The sequence below is a fragment of the Battus philenor genome, unplaced genomic scaffold, assembly GCF_028537555.1.
Source record: "Battus philenor isolate CCGP_79_NKW_IND1 unplaced genomic scaffold, ilBatPhil1.0.hap1 SCAF_102, whole genome shotgun sequence".
Classification (NCBI taxonomy): Eukaryota; Metazoa; Arthropoda; class Insecta; order Lepidoptera; family Papilionidae; genus Battus; species Battus philenor.
This window is the reverse complement of record NW_027181665.1, coordinates 1-8,643: the sequence shown is the minus strand read 5'-3', so window position 1 is coordinate 8,643 and position 8,643 is coordinate 1. Positions and strand designations below refer to the sequence as shown.

The window sequence follows — 8,643 nt, the reverse complement described above, 5'->3', positions numbered from 1 at the left end:
ATTTTTTTTAATATTTTTATTTTGATTATTATTAAAATTATTTTTATTTAAAAAAATATAATAATTTATAATATTAAATAAAATAAAGATACAAATAAAAAAAAAAAAGATAAAATTCAATTAATGGGTATTATTTGAGGAATAAAAGAATATTACTTTAGTAATAATATAAATTTGACATATTTATGTTATAAATTTAACTAATTCTTTCATTAGAAGTAATTGCTAATTTACTATTAAGTGGTTTAAGAGACCAATACTTGCTTCAGTCATCTAATGAAGAATAATTATTAATTCAATTAATAAAATTTTTAATAGAAATTCTTTCAATTACAATAGGTATAAATCTATGATTTGATCCACAAATTTCAGAACATTGACCATAAAAAATTCCTGGGCGATTAATATAAAGATTTCCTTGATTGAGTCGACCAGGATTAGCATCAATTTTAACTCCTAGAGAAGGGATAGTTCACGAATGAATTACATCTGTTGCTGTAATTATAATACGAATTTGATTATTTATAGGTAAGACAATACGATTATCAACATCTAATAAACGGAAATTTTTTATTTCTGAATTATTATATTGAATTATATAAGAATCAAATTCAATATTATTAAAGTCAGAGTATTCATAGCTTCAATATCATTGATGGCCAATAGATTTTAAGGTGATTAATGGATTATTAAGTTCATCTAATAGATATAAAAGACGAAGAGAAGGTAAAGCTACAAAAATTAGGGTGATAGCTGGAATGATTGTTCAAATTAGTTCAATTATTTGACCTTCTAGTAAAAATCGATTAATATAATTATTAAAAAATAAGTTAATCATTAAATATCTAACTAAAATAGTAATTATAATTAAAATAACTAAAGTATGATCATGAAAAAAAATAATTTGTTCTATTAGGGGAGATGCTCCATTTTGGAGATTAAAGTTAGATCAGGTTGCCATTTCTAAAAAAAGGATAATCCTTTATAAATGGGGTTTAAATCCATTACATATAATCTGCCATATTAGAAATTTCTTAAAATAGGAAGTTCATTATAAGAATGTTCTGCTGGAGGTAAATTTTGCAGTCATTCAATAGAAGATGATATATTAAGGGAGAATAAAATTATTCGTTTATTAATTATTGATTCTCAAATAATTAATATTATTATTATTATAGATAATAAAGAAATATAAGAGCCAAAAGAGGAAATGATATTTCAAGAAATGAAACTGTCAGGATAATCAGAATATCGACGAGGTATTCCTGCTAATCCTAAAAAATGTTGAGGAAAAAAAGTTAAATTTACTCCAATAAATATTGTAAAAAATTGAATTTTTAAAAGAAAAGGATTAAGGGAAAGACCTGAAAATAAAGGATATCAGTGAATAAATCCTCCTATAATTGCAAATACAGCTCCTATAGATAAGACATAATGAAAATGAGCTACTACATAATAAGTATCATGAAGGGAAACATCAATAGATGAATTTGCTAAAATTACACCAGTTAATCCTCCAACAGTGAAAAGAAAAATAAATCCTAAACTTCATAAAATAGAAGGACTGTAATTAATTTGTGTTCCATGTAAAGTGGCGAGTCAACTGAAAATTTTAATTCCCGTAGGTACGGCAATAATTATTGTGGCTGAGGTAAAGTAAGCTCGAGTATCAATATCTATTCCTACTGTAAATATATGATGAGCTCAAACAATAAATCCTAAAAGGCCAATTGCTATTATAGCATAAATTATTCCTAAACAACCAAAAGTTTCTTTTTTACCTCTTTCTTGAGAAATAATATGAGAAATTATTCCAAATCCAGGTAAAATTAAAATATAAACTTCAGGATGGCCAAAAAATCAAAATAAATGTTGATATAAGATAGGATCTCCTCCTCCAGCAGGATCAAAGAAAGAAGTATTAAGATTACGATCTGTGAGAAGTATAGTAATAGCTCCAGCTAAAACAGGGAGAGATAGAAGTAATAATAAAGCTGTAATACCTACTGCTCATACAAATAAAGGTATTTGATCGAAAGATATGTTATTAACTCGTATATTAATAATTGTTGTAATAAAATTAATTGCTCCTAGAATGGAAGAAATTCCTGCTAAGTGTAAGGAAAAAATAGCTAGATCAACTGATCTGCCTCTATGTGCAATATTAGAAGAAAGAGGGGGGTAAACTGTTCATCCTGTGCCTGCTCCATTTTCAACAATTCTTCTAGAAATTAATAAAGTTAAAGAAGGGGGTAAAAGTCAAAATCTTATATTATTTATTCGAGGAAAGGCTATATCAGGAGCTCCTAATATTAAAGGGACTAATCAATTACCAAATCCTCCGATTATGATTGGTATAACTATAAAAAAAATTATAATAAAAGCATGAGCTGTAACAATAGTATTATAAATTTGATCATCTCCAATTAAAGAGCCAGGATTTCCTAATTCAGTTCGAATTAATAAACTTAAAGAAGTGCCTAAAATTCCAGCTCAAATTCCAAAAATAAAATATAATGTTCCAATATCTTTATGATTAGTAGAATATAGTCATTTTCGCTAATAAAATGGCTGAAATATAAGCGATAAATTGTAAATTTATTTATGAGAAATAATCTCTTTTATTAATTAAGTCTTATAGTCAATAATGATGTAAAATTGCAAATTTTAAGGAGTAATTTTTTTTTTACTAAGGCTTAAAGAATTTCTTTTTTTATAATTTTGAAGATTATTAGTTTATATAACTTAAAACCTTACATAAAAAAAAAAGTTCTTAAGATTATTCCTAGTAAAGAAATTATACTTAGTAAATTAATAATAAATAATGAGTTAATTTTAGAAAAAAATTTAAATCATTTTATTTTTAGATAATTAAATATTAGTGATGAATAAACAATTCGAATATAATAAAATAATAAAATTAAACTTATTATAATAAAAATAAAAGTAATAAAAAAAAGTTGATTATTTAATAAAAAATTAATAATAATTCATTTAGGGAAAAAACCTAAAAATGGTGGTAATCCTCCTAATGATAAAAAATTAATCAGGAAAGAAATTTTAATTAAAGAATTTATGTTAATAATAAATAATTGATTAATAAAGTAAACATTTAAAAAATTAAATAAAAAGCATATAATTCTAATTAAAAATGAATAAAAAATTAAATAAAATATTCATAAGTTTTCTCTAATTATTAAAGCTGCTAATATTCATCCTAAATTATTAATTGATGAAAAAGATATAAGTTTTCGTAAAGATGTTTGGTTAAATCCTCCTAAAGCACCAATAATAGCATTGAGAATTATAATTATAATTAAAAAGTTATAATTTATATAATAAGACAATAAAATTATGGGGGAAATTTTTTGTCAAGTTATAATAATAAAACAATTAAATCATGATAATCCTTCAATAATATTGGGAAATCAAAAATGAAAAGGGGCTGATCCTATTTTTATTAATATAGAAGAATTAATTATAATAGATAAAAAATAATTAATTTCAAATCTTTTAATTATAATTATTTTAATTAAAATTGAAAATAAAAAATTAATAGAAGCAATTGCTTGAGTAAGGAAATATTTTAAAGCTGCTTCAGAAGATAAAAGATTTTTAGAATTAGAAATAAGGGGGATAAATCTAAGTAAATTAATTTCTAGTCCAATTCAACATCCAAGCCAAGAATTAGAAGAAATGGAAATTAAAGTTCTAAAAAATAGAATAAAATAAAAAAATATTTTATTTGAATTAATATTTAGGAAAATTTATAATAGGGGGATTATAAAGAACTAAAAATTCAATTATTAATATTTATATTTTAGTGTAAGAAGCACAATAATTTTTGATATTATTAGATATAGTTTGATTCTATAAAATATAATAAAGGTAGAATTCTACATTATTTATCCTATCAGAATAATCCTTTTTTTCAGGCACTTTATTTTTAAAAAAAAGGAATTACCTTTATATTTGAGGTATGAACCCAAAAGCTTAAATTTAGCTTATTTTTAATTTATTAATTTTTATATTTATAAAAAATTAATGAGCAATGGTTAATAAATTATATTAAGTAAGAAAAATAAATTAAATTTAAAAGGAAATTAATTGTTAAAAAAAAAATAAATTGAATTTATTTATAATTTTTTTTTAATATATATATATATATATATATATATATATATTAAATATTTAATTAATTATTAAATTAAATATTATAATAAATATTTAAATATATTAATATAATTAATAATATAAATAAAAAATTGTATTTTATAAATAATATTATATTAATTTTATATTATTTAATTAATATAAATTGTTTATTTTATAAAATTAATTATTTAATTAATATAGAAGAAAAGAGAAAGAATAATAAATAAAATTTAATAATTTCTAATAAATATTTTAATATAAAAAAAAAAAAAAAAAAATCTATATGTCAAAATTAAATATATAAATAAATTTTTTATGGTTTAAATATTTTAATTTAAATTTGTTTTACATATAAATTTTAGTGTTAATTTTTAATTATTTTAATAATTTTAAAATTAAAATATAGTAGTAATTAAAATTAAAAATTTAAGAAATTAAGATTTAGTATTATTTAATAAATTATTAACAAATTTTGTGCCAGCAGTTGCGGTTATACAAAAAATAATTTAAATTTTATCAGTATATAATTAATATTATTTTAAAGAAAATAAATAATTAATTATTAAGTGAAATTTTAATAAATTAAAATTTTCATTATAAAATATGAATTATTAAATTTTTTCAAAAACTAGGATTAGATACCCTATTATTAAAAATTAAATTTAAAATGCTAAAATAGTATATAATTATTTATAAAAACTTAAATAATTTGGCGGTATTTTAGTTCATTTAGAGGAATCTGTTTATTAATTGATAATCCACGAATAAATTTACTTAATTATTTAATTTTGTATATCGTTGTTAAAAAAATATTTTTTATATAAATAATATTTTAAAATTTAAATAAAAATTTAACTCAGATCAAGATGCAGATTATAATTAAGAATATAATGGATTACAATAAGAAATAATTAAATGGATAATATTTTTTAAAAAATATTGGAAGGTGGATTTAAATGTAATTTTATTTAGTTTAATAAAATGATTTTAAATTAAAATATGTACATATTGCCCGTCGCTTTCATTTATAAATTGAAATAAGTCGTAACAAAGTAGAGGTACTGGAAAGTGTTTCTAGAAAGAACAAATTAGAGCTTGAAAAAGTATTTCATTTACATTGAAAAGATATTATATTAATAATTAATTTGAGGGGGAAAAATTAATAAATAAAAAATAATAAAAAAATTTTTAAAATATAGATATTTTTAATGGGGGTTAAAGTATTTATAAAGAAAAAATTAAAAATTTTATAGTGAATTAGTATTGTAAAATAAATTTTAAATATTTGAAAATTAATCAAAATAAAAGTAAATTTAATTTATTGTATCTTGTGTATCAGAGTTTATTAATAAAATTTTTTATGAAAAAAATTCTCGAATTTAAAAGAGTTAATTAATTATAAAAGTTAATGTTGAATAATTATTTTTAATAATTAATTAGAAATGAAATGTTAATCGTTTTTAAATATATCTAGTTTTTTTAGAAAAAAATTTAATTTAAAATATTTTATTATATAATTTTTATTAATTAAATTTTTATTAAAAAATATTCAATATTTTAAGGGATAAGCTTTAAAATAAAATATTATAATATATAAATTAAATTTATAATTTAAAATTTTAGAATTTATATTGTTAATAAATTATAATTTTTTATAAATAATTTAATTTATTTAAAATTTAAAATTAAATATTTAATTTTTTATAAAAAAATAATTTATAATTAAATAAAAATTAATTATAATGATAAAATTAGTATATTAAAATGTAGATAATAAATTTATATTTATTAAAAATTAAGTAAAGGAATTAGGCAAAAATTTATATTCACTTGTTTATCAAAAACATGTCTTTTTGAAAATAATATAAAGTCTAATCTGCCCACTGATAAATTATTAAAGGGCTGCAGTATTTTGACTGTACAAAGGTAGCATAATCAATAGTCTCTTAATTGGTGACTTGTATGAAAGATTGGATGAGATATAAACTGTCTCTACTTAATTAATAAAATTTAATTTTTTAATTAAAAAGTTAAAATAATTTTAAAAGACGAGAAGACCCTATAGAGTTTTATAATTTAATTAATTAATTATTAATATATAAATTTTAAAATTAGAATTAATTAAATTATTTTATTGGGGTGATAGAAAAATTAAAATAACTTTTTTTAAAATTTAACATTAATTTATGATTTAATGATCCATTAATAATGATTATAAGAAAAAATTACCTTAGGGATAACAGCGTAATTTTTTTTTTTAGTTCTTATAAGAAAAAAAGTTTGCGACCTCGATGTTGGATTAAGATAAAATTTAAATGCAAAAGTTTAAAATTTTTGATCTGTTCGATCATTAAAATCTTACATGATCTGAGTTCAAACCGGTGTGAGCCAGGTTGGTTTCTATCTTTAGAAAAATATAATATTTTAGTACGAAAGGATCAAATATTAAAAATAATTTTTATAAAATGAATGTTATTAATAAATTAATAACTATTTTGGCAGAAAAAATGTAATGATTTTAGAAGTCATGAATATATAATTATTTATATATATAGTAAATGATACTAAAAGATATAATATTATTTATTATTGGAATATTAATTATAATTATTGGTGTTTTAGTAGGGGTTGCTTTTTTAACTTTATTAGAACGTAAAGTTTTAGGTTATATTCAAATTCGAAAAGGACCTAATAAAGTTGGTTTTATAGGAATTTTACAGCCTTTTTCTGATGCTATTAAATTATTTACTAAGGAGCATACTTTTCCTAATTATTCTAATTATATATCTTATTATTTTTCTCCTGTTATTAGATTTATTATTTCTTTAATATTATGAATATTAATTCCTTATTATTTTAATATAATTAGATTTAATTTAGGAATTTTATTTTTTTTATGTTGTACTAGTTTAGGAGTTTATACTGTTATGGTTGCTGGATGATCTTCTAATTCTAATTATGCTTTATTGGGAGGTTTACGAGCAGTTGCTCAAACTATTTCTTATGAAGTTAGATTAGCTTTAATTATATTATCAAGAATTATTTTAATTATAGATTTTAATTTAATATTATTTTTTTTTTACCAAGAAATAATTTGATTTTTATTTTTAATAATTCCTTTAAGATTATGTTGAATATCGTCAAGATTAGCTGAAACTAATCGAACTCCTTTTGATTTTGCTGAAGGGGAAAGAGAATTAGTATCAGGGTTTAATATTGAGTATAGAAGAGGGGGATTTGCTTTAATTTTTTTAGCAGAATATTCTAGAATTTTATTCATAAGATTATTATTTATTTTAATATATATAGGAGGTTATAGGCTTAGATTAATTTTTTATTTAAAATTAGTTTTTATTTCTTTTTTATTTATTTGAGTGCGGGGAACTTTACCTCGATATCGTTATGATAAATTAATATATTTATCTTGAAAAGGGTATTTACCTATTTCATTAAATTTTTTATTATTTTTTATTGGGGTAAAAATTTTTTTAAATTAAATAATATTTTTAGTATAAATTAATAGAATAAGTATTCTTTCTTAAGTTTTCAAAACAAATGCTTATACAAGCTCATTAATTTAAGTATTAATTAAAAATTAAGTTATCTCAAAATTTATTAATAATAGGATTAATAATAAAATAAGAAAAGTATATAATAGTTAATAATTGGCCAGTAATAATGTAAGGGTCTTCAACTGGTCGTGCTCCAATTCAAGTTAATAAAAAAATAGTAATAATTATAATTCAGAAAATAATTTGGTTAATAGGATAGAATTGAATTCCTTGTATTTTTTTATTAAATGTAAATGGTAAGATAATTAAAATTAAGATAGATATAACTAAAGCAATTACTCCTCCTAATTTATTAGGAATAGATCGTAAAATTGCATAAGCGAATAAGAAATATCATTCAGTTGAATATGGATAGGAGTTACTAATGGATTAGCAGGAATAAAATTATCTGGATCTCCCAATAAATAAGGATTAGTTAAAGTTAAAAGAGTTAATAATAAAATTAAAATAATGAATCCAATTAAATCCTTAAATGTAAAAAATGGGTGAAAAGGAATTTTATCTAAATTACTATTAATTCCTAATGGATTATTAGATCCTGTTTGATGTAAGAATAAAAGGTGAATTATTGTTAATATAAGAATAATAAAAGGAAATAAAAAATGGAAAGAATAAAATCGAGTTAGAGTAGCATTATCTACAGCAAATCCTCCTCAAATTCAATTTACTAATATAGTTCCTAAATAAGGAATAGCTGAAAGAAGATTTGTAATAACAGTAGCTCCTCAAAAAGATATTTGTCCTCATGGTAAAACATATCCTATAAATGCAGTTGCCATTAGAACAAATAAAATAATAACTCCAATTATTCAAGTAAATTTTAAATTGAAAGATTCATAATAAATTCCTCGTCCAATATGTAAATAAATACAAATAAAAAAAAAAAGAAGCTCCATTGGCATGTAATGTTCGAATT

The 8,643-nt window shown here is 19.9% G+C and overlaps 1 pseudogene; it reads left to right on the top strand.

The window, feature by feature from the left end:
- The first annotated feature begins 5,339 nt into the window (after positions 1-5,339).
- Positions 5,340-7,656, top strand: LOC137927802 (NADH-ubiquinone oxidoreductase chain 1-like; annotated as a pseudogene).
- The last annotated feature ends 987 nt before the right edge of the window (positions 7,657-8,643 follow it).